This window comes from Sceloporus undulatus, chromosome 1 (genome assembly GCF_019175285.1).
Source record: "Sceloporus undulatus isolate JIND9_A2432 ecotype Alabama chromosome 1, SceUnd_v1.1, whole genome shotgun sequence".
Lineage (NCBI taxonomy): Eukaryota > Metazoa > Chordata > Lepidosauria > Squamata > Phrynosomatidae > Sceloporus > Sceloporus undulatus.
The window spans coordinates 369,089,524-369,104,245 of NC_056522.1; the positions used below are offsets into that span (position 1 = coordinate 369,089,524).

Sequence of the window (14,722 nt, forward strand, 5' to 3'; positions counted from 1 at the left end):
AAACTATATTATTATTATTATTATTATTATTATTATTATTATTATTATTATTATTATTACTGGGGTGGGTAATCCAAAAAGCAGCTAATAAACCAATAAATAGTAATAATGGAAAAAAGAGCATGCAGTTTCTTATCTTATCCAGATCTCAAAACAAGGGAGGAAATGAGATAAGGCCATTCTCACAGGCCCAGGATTCAATAGGGACAGCCACTGGATCTCAGCTCACTTAGTGCACAGACATTTGACACTTCAACATTTGTGGCACCCTAGAAGCGTGTCCTGAACCAGCAGCTTGACCTCAGAATCACATGCTCTTTTTAGAGAGTCGCCATTAAGCAGCCAGCACACACCTCAACTAAGTGCATGTGCTTGTTCTAAACAAAATGATTAGGACATAAATGGAAGAAGAGGAGGAATCCATCTGTGACAGGTCACATTACGTGTAAGAAAACAGAGATAAAAATGTGGGAGGAACAACTGTTATTTTATAATAACATTATGAATTTGACTTAAATGTCTACTCCTAAAGATTCTCCATGTTGTTTTTTAATTAGTCCAGTTTAATGTTCAGTTTAATTAGTCCAGTTTAATGTTTAATTAGTCCAGTTTAATGTTCCACCCAGCTTTGTTCTCCCTTGTAAACAAGGGAGGCTTAAGAGACCAAAAAAAAATACCCCAAACAAACTGCACCTGTATCCTGTCCCCAGCAGGACACAAAAATCCTCTTCTCACACTGTGACTCAGGAACAGTCCCATTGGGCTCTCTGTTTCCAAAAGGACACACTCCAGCATCTGTGGCAAGGAAAATTAAAGCCCATTTGTCAAACATACAGGGGGTCCATCCTTCATGTTTTCCATCACCAGCTGTAGCTATTCCTGTCTGCAGAAAGTTCACACAGTGAGCCATCTGTTGGCTCACTTCAAGGGAAAACAACTTGGTCCAGTCTTCGGCTTGCCAGACAAAAGGATAACACGCCAACTGCCCCTCCCTCCCACCCCAGTTACCTTCCTGCCCTTTTCATGTAGCTTCATGTAGCTTGCAGATTAGACTGTAAACCTGCAGGCAGGGCTTCTTTCACCTCTGCAAAACTCCAAACCGGTTTATGTTCTTTGTTGCTGTTGTTGTTGTGTGCCTTCCAGTAGTTTCTGACATACTATCCCTAAAATGAACCTATCATGAGGTTTCCATGGAAAGGTTTGTTTAGGAGAGGCCAAGAAAGTGTGAAATGCCTAAGGTCAGCCAGTGAGCTTCCATTCTTGAGTGGGGATTCACTTCCTGGTCTCCAGAGTCGTAGCCCAAAGCTCAAACCACTACACCATCCTGGCTGTGGGGGTTTGTATTACGAGTAATTACTGGGGCAAGCTGAAATCTTCAAACTGCCTGTGTGTAAGGATCTGTAAGTTAACAGACTTAACCAACTGAAACCTGGACATTTTTTTTTTAAAAAAAGCATTTTTAAAAAACCTAATTAGCTGTTTTTGAAATAGTGTCTTCTATTGCATGGCAGTGTTATAGTTGGAGAGTAAGACTGGGACTTCAGGACACCAGTGTTCAACTCACCATTCAGGCATGGAAACCATTATGAGATCTTGGGCAAGTCACACTCTCCCAGCTTTAGATGAAAGCAATGAAAATCCTCCTCTGTAAAACTTTTGCCAAGAAAACCCTAGGATAGGGTCAATATAAGTCAGGTTCAACACGAAAGCACATCCCACAGCAGGTTGTGAGTCCACTTGCACACCCTGCATTGAACATTGAAGTAAAACATGCATTATTGGGTGTCTGATCCTTCTATGCTAAACACATACAGTGGTGCCTCGGGTTACGAAATTAATTCGTAACGCGGCCGCTTTCGTAACCCGAAAAGCCTTCGTAAGCCGAATTGCCATAGGCGCTAATGGGGAAAAGCCGCGATTCCGTGCGAAAAAGCCGAAAAAAGCACCAAAAGTTTTTTCGTAACCCGAAAAAACATTCGTAACCCGAAACAATAATTCCCTATGGGATTTTTTCGTATCCCGAAAATTTCGTAACCTGGGTATTTCGTATCCCGAGGTACCACTGTACAGTATTTTTATACATTCTTTTCTGTAAGTGGCATAAAATGCAATTTGTTGCAGTGCTTCATTCTCCTCTAGTTTACAAGTAAGAGCACAATAAAGCTTACAAATACAAAATGGCTCCTTTTGCCAATTCTTTGCCAGCTGTGATTTAAGTTATTATTTAGATTTATAGCTTCAACATTTTGCTCCTTTGCAAAGGAAAATACCAGTGCCATGCTCAACAGAGATGAGTAAGAATTTTAATTCCATTCATTTGGATCAGAATTTATCAAAATTCACACAAAACTCAAATGTGAAAAGAAGTAAAAGCAACAGATTTCCCATACTGTCGTGTACATGTGTGCATGAAGACACAAACAACACTTCTTCTTGCAGGCACTGTATCAACTAACGTGTCTTACTAAAAAAACAGAGTAAAGTCCAGAGATTTTTCCCCCCAGCACAGTGGAAGCTGTATGCACAAAGAGCGCTGAATTCTCAGAAACCAGAAGGGTGGAGTTTCTGTGTCCTGACTAGCACTCCTGCTACTGCTTCTTAGGGAAAGTATTTAAAAATGCAGAATGCATTATACAAATTACAAAACAGTAAGAACATTTTGCTCAATATGCATAATTTAATACAAGTTTCAGCTTCTTCCAACACAGAATTTGGGACTGTCTGGCTGCAGAACCTCTCTCTCTCTCTCTCTCTCTGTGCTTCGCTCTTGTTTTTTAAATGTACACACAGTCACAACTATGACCCTTCTAAATCAGGGGATATCAATATTATTACACAACAGGCAGTTCAATACACCAGCCAGCTGAGCAAGGGAGTTTAAAGTAACATTTAAATAGACTGGTATCAATCCACAAATGCTAATGCAGTTACAGGATCACACTGGTTTATGAGATTAGACAAGGGCAACATATGAAGGTGATAAAACACCACCTCCTTGTTTCATCCCTCATGCAAAGGAAAATGGAAAATCAACAAATGTACAAAACTCATCTCTCACGTAACAACCTCTTCTCTCACCACCCATACTTTCAATTAAATTCTCCTTTATGAAAACAAACATTAAGCATTCCACCTGGAAAATACTATGCAAGCCAAATATTGTTCTAGCCACATGATCACAGCACAATTCATCAAAAACTGTGTTCAGCTCTTCCACAGTGCTCTCTCTCCTGGGAACTGCAGCAACAGCTGAACCACTCCTTGTTCTTAATCAAACCATAATATACACAAGGGCAGAAAAGCTCAAACATTTGGATCAATACAACTGAAGTCTGTAACCACTCCAAACAGCAAATTAAGGCCAACATCATGAAGCATGCCATGCACCGCTAAAGACAGTGCAGTTAAGTGAACTAAATGCAGAAATACATGCTATCAGGTTGGCCAGGGTTTTACCTAATCCTACTGTTACGGCAGGAATCAGTAATTAGTAAACTTACAATGACGGAGACAACAGCCAGAAGTTCAGTAGCTCAGATATGCTGTTTATTTGCTATAGCAAAGAGACTGACCCTTTGAATCACTTCAAGAAGAGCCAGTGTTGGAGGTAGGCTGGTGGCTCTCCTTTATGCACAGAAACCACAAGCTGTCACAAGTGTTCAGTTTGAGCAGACAATTACACCATGTCTCATTCTTAGTTTCTGCAACTTAAGCTAGCAACCTAAGCAAGTCTATATTTGCAATCCTTAGTGTAGCATCAGCAAGCTAGCAAGTTAACATGTGGCCCCCTTGTCCCCCATGTCTCCCCCTCCCCTATATATTTCTCATTAGTCTAACCGCAGGACAGAAATTTCCCGTACAGCGAATGTCCAGTATACTACCTATGCAATTTTGGTTATCCCTTGTCACACATCTCTTACAGTTAGGTTTGGCAATTTCTTGTCACATAGCAACTTTGAATTGTCAATGGCTTCTAGTTATCATTTATTACCTTTGGCCCTTAATTTAGCCTCCTTTTTACCCTATCACTACAAATGCTATTGTTTGTTTTGTGATGCCTGTTTGGGCCATTAGCTGCTCCAGACTCCAAGCTTTTATTTACTCATTTAAAAAAAAAAAAAAAGTCAGTCTCCATCCCTTCTGGATCACAGGTTATGAGGAAATCTGTGTGGCCTTCCTGTTGGGAAAGAAAAGCAACTCCCACTCCCTGTAGAATATATAGTATAGTCCAGGGATTGGTAGCTGCTGCAGATCTAAGTGATAAATTTCTGTCTTAACAACCACATGGACTGCAATAACAATAACAACAACAACAATGATACTGGAAGTGACAAATAGAAAACGTTTTAACAGGTATTTCATGTTAAATGAATGCAACTGCAACCTATTTTAAAGGTGAAGTGCCACTTTGGGGGGAGGGTTGCCCAGAAAAAGAGGAATCAGGGGAGTCCAGAGGGTCTGGGAGCTATGAAACTTTGCCCATTCTGCACCTAGACCTTTGACCAGTTAGCCATACATCCTATTAAATTAAATGGAATTTACACTAAGTATGCTGTACACAGATTATGTATTTGTACTTTTTCTTCCTTGGGAAACATATTTATTGTATGTATTTGTACTTATTATGAGTCCATGCTGTTCCTTACTGTTATGCAACCCATCAAGTACAGCTACAGGGTGGGGGTGGGTGGAGGCGTAGAAGAGATTTATATCAAGAAGCTGAAGTTAAATATGGGACTCTGGTGGTTAGGGGAAAACATGTCTGCCAAATTGGATTTATATTTGCTTTCAAATATAACTTTTGCTTACACAAAGGAACACTTTTCAAACTTTTCAGGGAGGTAGGACTGCCAGTCTGTTGCAGTAATAATAATAATAATTATAATATTTATTTGTATACCGCCCTGTGGCGAACCAATCCGGGCGGTTGACAACAGTGATTATAACAGAGTAAAATATAAAATTAAAAACATTATAATCCCTCCCCTCCTTATAAAAGTATTAAAAAATATGACAGATTAAAACACAATATCAAAACATAAAATATAGTTAAAACAAACTAAAAACCCTGGTGTCCCTCTGGAGATCCTCAACCATCACTGAAGATGGGGCCACGAGAGGAAAGAGGGGATCAGGGAGCCCAGGCCGGGATGGTTAATCTGGAAAGGCCTGCCGGAAGAGATCCGTCTTGACAGCTTTTTTAAAGCTGTCTAATGATGTCAACTGACGGATCTCATTCGGCAGGTCGTTCCAGAGTTTGGGGGCAACAGCAGAAAATGCCCTCTGGGAGGTCTCCGCAAGCCTAGATTTTAGAGGCTGCAGTAAGTTCCTCCCAGAGGACCGGAGAGCGCGGGGAGGATTATACGGGAGGAGGCGCTCCCTGAGATAACTTGGACCCAAGCCATTTAGGGCTTTAAAGGTAATAACCAACACCTTGTACTGGGCCCGGAAGCTAATAGGCAGCCAGTGGAGGGACCTCAGAACCGGAGTAATGTGGTCCCTCCTAGATGTACCAGAAATAAGTCTGGCTGCCATATTTTGTACCAGCTGAAGCTTCCGAGCCAAGCACAAGGGTAGCCCCAAGTAGAGTGCATTACAGAAGTCCAGGCGTGAGGTTACCAGTGCGTGCACAACAGTTTCGAGGTCCCTTACTTCCAGAAAAGGGCGCAGCTGGCGTATCAGCCGAAGCTGATAGCAGGCGCTCCTGACCGTCGCATTTACCTGATTTGTCATCAGGAGCGACGAGTCGAGGAGCACCCCCAGACTGCGAACACAGTCACTGGAGGAGAGTGTGACCCCATCCAGGACTGGAGGTTGCAACCCAATTCTTGGTTTCGGGGCCGCTACCGTGAGCACCTCCGTCTTATCTGGATTCAGTTTCAATCTGTTTTTCCTCATCCAGCCCATTACCGCTTGAAGACATTCATTGAGAGAAGAGATGCCATTGGAATTCGTGGCCGACGAACGAGACATGGAGAAATAGATTTGGGTGTCATCAGCGTACTGATAACACCCAGCACCATAACTCCGTATTATCTCACCCAGCGGCTTCATATAGATGTTGAATAACATCGGGGACAAAATAGCCCCCTGAGGAACCCCACAAGTGAGGTTCCTCTTACTGGAGCTACAGTCCCCGAGCAGCACCCTCTGGGACCGACCCGAGAGGAAGGACCGGAACCACTGCAAAGCAGTGCCCCCGATACCTAACCCCCTCAGGCAGTCCAAGAGGATGCCGTGATCTATAGTATCGAAAGCCGCTGAGAGGTCTAGGAGCACCAACAGGGTCACACTACCCCTGTCGATGCTCAGACGCAGATCGTCGGTCAAGGCAACCATGGCAGTCTCAACCCCAAAGCCTGTCCTAAAGCCGGTTTGAAATGGGTCTAGATAATCGGCTTCATCCAAGACAGCTTGGAGCTGAAGAGCAAAAACAGGCAAGCACCGTGTGATACTTTACAGACTAATAATTTTAGCTAGCATATGCTTTTGTGCATAGTGGCAACCCAAGAGCTTCTGCTGAGATGTAAGAAGTGCCACTGCTGCTCCCATCTGTGAGCAGCTTCCTTCTCCACTCTGTGCAGACAATGGTGGCAAGGAAAAGCAGCAGCCACCTTGCAAGTGGGTTGGAGAGATGGGGGGTGGCATTCATTTGGTAGATGTAGCAGTAGGGAAGAGCAGCAGCTGTTGCACTTATAAGCAAGAGGTAAACATTCAGAAGGAAAGGGGCAGACATACTACCAATGTAAGATGGAATGGTCTGGGAAGGACTGAGGTGGCAGTGGGATCTTGAGAGAGAAATGGCAAGGTCCTATCACTGGGGACAGCACTGCAGGTCACCAAGCATAACATCCTGCTACCTGGGACAGTCACCACATGTTATCAAATGACAGTGCCAACTCTGTTTGTGAATTAAAACCCACTTTATCAATGGCACAGAGTGTCACTTCTATTAAAAGTAAGTTCTACATAGTGAACTTCTACCCATCTTTCAGCAGCAGGATGCAACCAGTGGCATAAGACAAAACTGAAATGCAACATGTAAAACACTGACCCTGGTTTTCACTGTAGCCAATAACAAACAGTACCAGTGCACACTTTCTAGAATACATTTATTGTGATAAAAATTGAATTGGATGACAAAACAGTGAGCCCACCATATTGGTGGGCTAGCCATTTGCAGATTGGAGCTCCCACAAACTGTCCCATCCCATATTAGCCTATGGCAGTGTGGGCAAACAGATTCATTGACACAGGCATGCATCTGTTGCCACCCATTGACTAATATAAGCTTGAGCTCCCACATTTTTCCCATCTGCAAGGGGGCCTGGAACCAAGCCCCACAGATGGGAAGGGCTACTATAATTTCTAGTTAAAATGAAATATTATATGGAGCCATGGTGGTGCAGTGGTTAAATGCCGGCACTGCAGGCACAAGGTTGCTAGCTCGATCCCAGGGCTCCAAGGTTGACTCAGACTTCCATCCTTTCGTAGGTCGGTAAAATGAATACCCAGCTTGTTGGGGGCAATTGGTTTACAGATTGTAAACCTCTTAGAGAGTACTGAGTTCACTGATAAGCAGTACAGAAATGTAAATGCTATTGCTACTGCTATATTTCATTTGTATCCCTGTATATCTTCCATTTTTCCTTAGATTCCTGGAATCTTTCCTCATTTTAGTCTGGAAATATCACACACACAGTTTCTATAATTTTTTAAAACTTCAGGAGATCCTGACCACAGATGTGCCATGTCACGCCAGAGCGAGCTTTGTCTTTCAGACTAACCTACCTTACATGCATGCAGATAAAATGTGAAATGACCCTGCATATCATTCTGAGCTTCTCATAGTCCCAACCTCCAAAAAGTCCGTAACACATAAGCAATGTGAACAAACATTTGACAATGTACAATTTGGCCTTAACATCACACTGGAAGTTTCAGCCTGTCCTTACTTTTGAGGTTTTTGTTTTTTAAAGCATGGCCTCTTCTGGTCTGTAAGAAAAAAATCTGTTTGTAAGAGCTTTACAAAAACAATATCAAAACACTTTCCTGTCAAAATTATAGCACAAGTTCCTGCATGTAATTCACTCAAAACACGGCAGAAGTGAAAAGCTCTATTGGGGTCAGAGAGAAGTCAGCACCATTCTTCTGTTAAAAACAAAGCCTATTTTAACATGAGAGGAGGGAGGGGTCAGAGCTTAGTAGCAAAGCATATATTCTTCATTCCATAAATCGCCAGGTAACCATCAAACAAAACAGGTGGCAAGTGAAAAAAGATCACGGAAAAACATAACTGCATAGAAGACAAGTCTGATGTATTCATATATGAAGGACATTCCAAGCAAAAACTACATTAATTAAATAAGGGAATAGGCTACACACACAGTGTTGCAAATAACTATTGTATTAGGTGCAGAATCCCACATCCTGGAAATAACCTATTTCTTTCAGAAAACACACAAGCAGCATGTTTCTAAACCAGGCAGCTTGGATTAAACTGCCCCTGAAGGCAGACTGGGAGAAGGGCTGACCAAGATTTCAGAAGGGAAGAGCCTCCAAATTACCTCTCCTAAGTAATTTGCTATATTGTTCAATTGTTCTTGCTGTTCAGACACTTTCCCATATGTTCTCAACAGAAAGAGCAGATCAACAGTTGAACTGGGAAATGACTGCAGCGTAAAAGAGAGACAAATCTCCCTGACTCCAGCAAAAATAAGTGTCAGGGCCAAACCTTGCAGTTTACAGCAACAACCACCTATCCATTCCTCACACACGTGCAGCTGCAGACATGAGAGGAGACCTTCCTTGAGCCCACGCTCTCTCCAAGTATCGGTAACACAAATACTGTAGGATACAAGGGAGTCCACTGGATTTATGTACTGGCAAACTATGGGTGAGGTAGTGGTTTGAGCACTGGACTAGGACTCTGGAGACCAAGGTTCAAATCCCAGCTCGGCTACATAAACCCACAGGGTGACCTTGGGTAAGTCACACTCTCTCAGTCTCAGAGGATGGCAATGGCAAGCCCCCTCTCAAGTAACTTGCCAAGAAGACCTTATGAAACCTTAAGGTCACCATAAGTCGTAAACAACTTGAAGGCACACAACAACTAACTGCAGGAATACTTCTGTCAGGATATTCAGAATATCAAGTATATGAATCCAGTGGAGGAGGTCATAGAAATATTACATCAGGCAAGACCTTGGGAAATTTATTTTGGGGGGCAGCAGCTCTTAAAAGCCCGCAACCACCATGGCCAGTGACCACAGAATTGGATGGATTCTGGACTTGCAATCCAAAAAGTGATTTTTCTAAGAGTGTTTGACCACAACCTAGCTCAGTTTACTCCATCTGACAGTGCTGTCTCGGTCTCTAAGAGATACTTTGTCCACTGCCTGTAGCTGATGCTTTTAAATGAAGAAGTAAGGAACTGAACCTAGGATTTCCTGCACACATTGCACTGAGCTTTGGTCCCTTCCTTAAAAGAGCTACTTCCATCCATCCCACTGTCAAGGAGAAGGGGAATGACTATATCCCCCCCCCCCATATTCTCATGAGGTGATGGGGGGAGAGCACAGTCCTCCATGAGATTTCCTTTCAATTAAATTGTTATGCTCCTGTTTGCAAGAATGAGAGTGCCACCTAATGATCAAGCAAGAGGCAGGCAAAGAACTTAATTGGAACTCGGCAGAGGTGAACCCATTTTAATAAGCCCAGATTGTCAATGCCTGCAAAATGAGTTATCCACTCTTGTTCCTGCTATTGCTTATGTAACAGGCCCATTTAGATCACTGAGCCAGATGGCCTCTCACACATAACTACTTTTTTCCTGGGGCTGGATGTCAAGGTAACTGCAAGGGGAAAATTGGAGCATTTAATCAAGTAATTAAAAAGGCTAATGCTGGGCCACAGTATCCCTTTTATACGTTTACCTCTGACCCACATGCGCACACAACCCTCCAAAAAAAAATCAGATATACAATTTCCACCATATTTTCAATACAGTGTCAAGTTATGTTTAAAAACGATTTTGAAATGACAATTCTCTCATCAAAATATCCTTCAACAGTACAGCTTCGTACAGCTTGATAACAATATATTTCCCCCAGCAGTCTACACCCAAATGCCTCCTCAGAAATATCATGAACCAGAAGGCGGTATTCTAATTTGCAATTGTCATTTGCATAGTATTTCAGCTGGAGGACCGATTTTGCGAACTTGGGAAAATGCCAAGCTTAAATAATTTAAGCCACAAACTTTCCAGAATGAAAAAAGGTAAGACTGAGAAAATCTTGATATATAAAATACAGAAATCAAGAAAATTGAGAGGGGAGAAATGGCTAGGATCAAAACATGAGCTTTCACACATTAAAAAGGTCTCCATCTCACAAAAAGCTTATTTTATGAGAACAGTGAGAACAGTCTTCCTCAAAACAGCAGCCTTCTGATGTGTTGGACTACAACCTCAGTCATCCCTGGCCAGCATGGTCTATCATACTGGCTGTAGTAATGGGTCTTGTAGTCCCAACACAGCTGAATTCTTTTAATGATAAATTTATATTTTGAAACCCTTATTAGGCACACTAACTTTCTTCTTCTTCTATAAAATAACTATTTGTTATTATTTCTCATCCTTTTAAGTATTATTAAATTATGACTACGTACCCTGATATATCAACTGTATATTTTCATCTACACATTAATTCCTTTTCTTTCTTTCTTTCTTTCTTTCTTTTGCTATTCTGCATGGTTTAGAAATAGTGTCCTGAAACTTTAACTTCATACACAGCACTTTAGTGATAGGAAGGGATACCAAACATGTTACCTTTACATACACTGGCAGATCTCTCTCCCCCCACAGACAAACCTCTTTCCAAAAAATGAAACATAATTCACATTATATTAGACACTTCACACTGTTACACCAGGTTAATTCAGACCCTCAAAAATGAAGCAGTTTTTTGATGATTAGTTTTCATCTGCTGCAGTGCAAGTCAGTTTCTTTACCCCCAAGTAACTTTTAAAAACTTCTTGCTTCAGGATCCATTGCTTCCAGGAGAGACACAGATAATTTAATTAATGGTTACACTGCAAGACAATCTGTGCATACCTGAAATTGCTAATAATAAGGAACTCTATTAGAAATGCCTGGAGAGAACACTTCTCTATGTATTTCTAAGTCCTCCAGCTGAATTCTATGGTATGCTTGGGCCACAAAAGTTGACCGTAGAATCACAATGGATGGATGACCTAGAGAGAACATATTTTTTCAGACATGAGTAAGTGAAACCATGAATACCAAATCAGTGGGTATGGCGGCCATGCTGTAAAAATAAGATGAAACCCTAGGCTCCTGGTGAAAGTGGCAGACAAAAACATGGAGGTCACCCAGCTCCCTTCCTACTGAAAAAGCTTGCAATTAGAGGCTTTCTCATGGAAGCTTATCTTGCCATGACTGTTCCAACATCAGTAGGAGGGGAAAGAAGTAATGGTGGCTATGAATGAATAGGGGCAGAGGGCCTAAAGACACCAGAACCTGGCTGATCATGGAAATTAAGCAAGGTCAGCCTTGATTAGTGCTCGGATTGGAGGCCACCAATGAATACCATGTGCTGCCAAGCTGTATTTCAGAGGAAGGAACTAGCAAAACCACTTCAGAGTATTCATTGCCTAAGAAAACCCAATGACATTCGCGAGACTGCCGTAAATCTCCAGGAGACTTGGAGGTACACACACACACACACACACACACACACACACACACAAAACCAGCTGGGCAGCTTCTAGCCATCAAAGGGCTGAAATGGAGGTCAAGAGGCTGCACCAAGCTTCATAAGACTCGCATCGCCACATTAATTCAACAACAGCCAATGATCAAAGTGTCAGTGCAACTGCTGGGGTCCAACAACCACTGTCAGCAACTCCAACGAGTCCTGGGGTTAAATCAGACCCTTGTAGCAGAGCTGGCAATTTCCAGAAGTTGAAGCGTGGCTCCAAAGTCCAACTGGGATGACAGCAACTGGATGTCTTCCAGGAACTGCAGCAATGCAGGAATCTCCGGGGACACACAGCAAACCGATGCTGTAGCTTCTTCTGATAAACCACCAGAGAAACAAAGTCCCCAAAGTGCTCTTTATTCACAGTGCTATAATACAAAACCAGATCTCTAAACCTCCAAAACATACCAATCCAACTCCTACTTCAAACCCACAAGCTATCCCTTGCAGCCCCTGGGTTTATATAGTCTCCAGACCATGTGGTCTCCCAAACACAGTGAGTTCAGGTGTGTAACCATGTCATGTGTCTCCTGTGCAATCCAGACACATGTTTCATCATCCATGGCTACGTGCACTTGGACATTGAAGTGTCCTTGAGCCAATGAGCTTCAGCTGTGCTGATCATCCTTGCCACTCTGCTGAATGCTCATGGCCAAACACGCACACATCAAGCATTTCCCTGTGTGCTGTGTTTTAACCCTTCAAATCCCTGACACAAAGAATCATAGAATCATAGAGCTGGAAGAGACCGCAAGGGCCATCCAGTCCAACCCCCTGCCATGCAGGAAATCCAAATCAAAGCATTCCCGACAGATGGCCATCCAGCCTCTGTTTGAAGACCTCCAGGGAAGGAGACTCCACTACACTCTGAGGGAGTGTGTTCCACTGTCAAACAGCCCTTACTGTCAGGAAGTTCTTCCTAATTTTGAGGTGGAATCTCTTTTCCTTCAGCTTGCATCCATTGTTCCGGGTCCTGTTCTCTGGAGCAGCAGAAAACAAGCTTGCTCCCTCCTCAATATGACTTCCTTTCAAATATTTAAACAGAGCTATCATATCACCTCTTAACCTTCTCTTCTCCAGGCTAAACATCCCCAGCTCCCTGAGTCATTTCTTCAGATGTTTTTCTCTTCTCAGCCATGAAATGTGGAAGCAACCACTGCAGCTCTCTATGGTGCAGATGGCTATCAGAGTGCCTTCCTGTATCATACAGCTCTGCTAGTCTACAAGAGAGAGTGTATTCTTCTCTTCAGAAGGAAAGGAATATCAAGTGTTTGGTTTTTTTTTTTTTCTCATGCAACAGCACGACCATCAATTTTACTAACATATCCTTGCAACAACTGCAGCAACTGGGGGATGTGGGAGGAGAGTGTAACAACCCACAGAGCCATGTGTTACCCATCCCGCTTTAGATCCAAAGTCCTCCCCTATGCCACTGATACACTCCCAAAGGGAAATGAACTGTGATAGCCCAAGCATTTACTTTTCCTCCCACTGAAAATCAATAGAGGAAACATTTTTAAAAGGATGATTGGGTTTTTTTAACGGGGAGAGCAAACCCTCCCACTTTCTGTTCTCCTCAATGGCAGCCAAGCAGAGCTTTAAAAGTCAACACAGATTCTTTCCTATCAATTTTCATAGGTCTACTTTGATCATGTCTGATCTTCACAGCATTATATTTTTGTTAACCCAAAATATTTTAAAATGTATTCATTTCCTCAATGTTTGGGGCAAGGGAGTGATCTTAAATATGTGAAGTCGAAGGCTTTCATGGCCGGCATCCATAGTTTTGTGTGAGTTTTTTGGGCTATGTGGCAATGTTCTAGAAGAGTTTATTCCTGATGTTTCGCCAGCATCTGTGGCTGGCATCTTTGATCTTACATAGTTTGTGGGTGGGTATTCAGGTGCCCATGCATTTCAGCACCGCTCAATACAGTAATTTACCTGTTCTACTTTCTCTTCCTTTATGAGGTGAGAATTGTGCAGCTCACATGCTAGATGGAGCCATTTTGGGAACTTGAGTTTCCCTTGGGACCTCTCAGGTCTCAGTGACATCCCACTCCACAAAAAATTGAGTTTATTTTTTTTAATGGCCCTTGAATGCAATTTTTCAGGTGAAAAAATAACCTGGAAGGTACAATTTAATGTTCTAGCACCCTTTCGAGGGAGCACACAGAAACAACAAGAAATCACTCTCCAACCTGCCCAGAAATGACTTCTGGTTCTAGAAAATGGCAACAGCACAGCTGACAAGGTCAGAAGCACAAAAACATGGCCCCCAACCCTTCAATATGCACACCTTTACTTTTATTCGGTCACCTCTACCTTTACTTTACTCAGTCACCTTTACTTTGTCCTTTATTGTTCTCAGCATCACCCACATTATTATTTTTCCAAATTTATATCATAGTCCCAACACTTCTGTGGATCAGTATTATCTCTATATATACTGCAGGGATGGGAAACAGATTGGCCTCAAAAAGCTATTGTGCTGCACCATCAACTATACTAGCTAAAACTGATACAGCAGTCCAAGGTCCGGAGAGCAACGCATTCTCTACCTCTAATCTGCTGTTACTGTTACTTTTCATTCTATAAAGCTCCTGCAAGGCTATTTTCCAGATTTGTAAGAAAACATGTTTGCTAACTTTTCTAATGTTATTCTGAGACCTTGTCTATTTAGACATTAAAATACAATCTGTTTCTTGGCAGTAACAATATGAAAAAAAATTGAAACATTCCCAAGAAATATCAAGAAAAAAAGGAAAGTAGTACATAAGAATAGAACAGCAGGATTACAAAATTCAGGTGGGAAAGAGATACAAACATTAAAAACAGATCACCAGCTCAGCAGAAGCAAGGAGAATGGGATTTTAGCAGAAGGAGCAAGACTCAGAGGCATGCTCTTGGTTCTATTCAAGATCAAATAAAAGTATTTTTGCAAT

The 14,722-nt window shown here is 42.2% G+C and overlaps 1 protein-coding gene across 1 annotated transcript in view; it reads right to left on the reverse strand.

The window, feature by feature from the left end:
* Positions 1–14,722, reverse strand: part of BRF1 (BRF1 RNA polymerase III transcription initiation factor subunit) — a 359,625-nt gene that overhangs the window by 297,827 nt on the left and 47,076 nt on the right. The gene's annotated exons all lie outside the window — the stretch shown is intronic.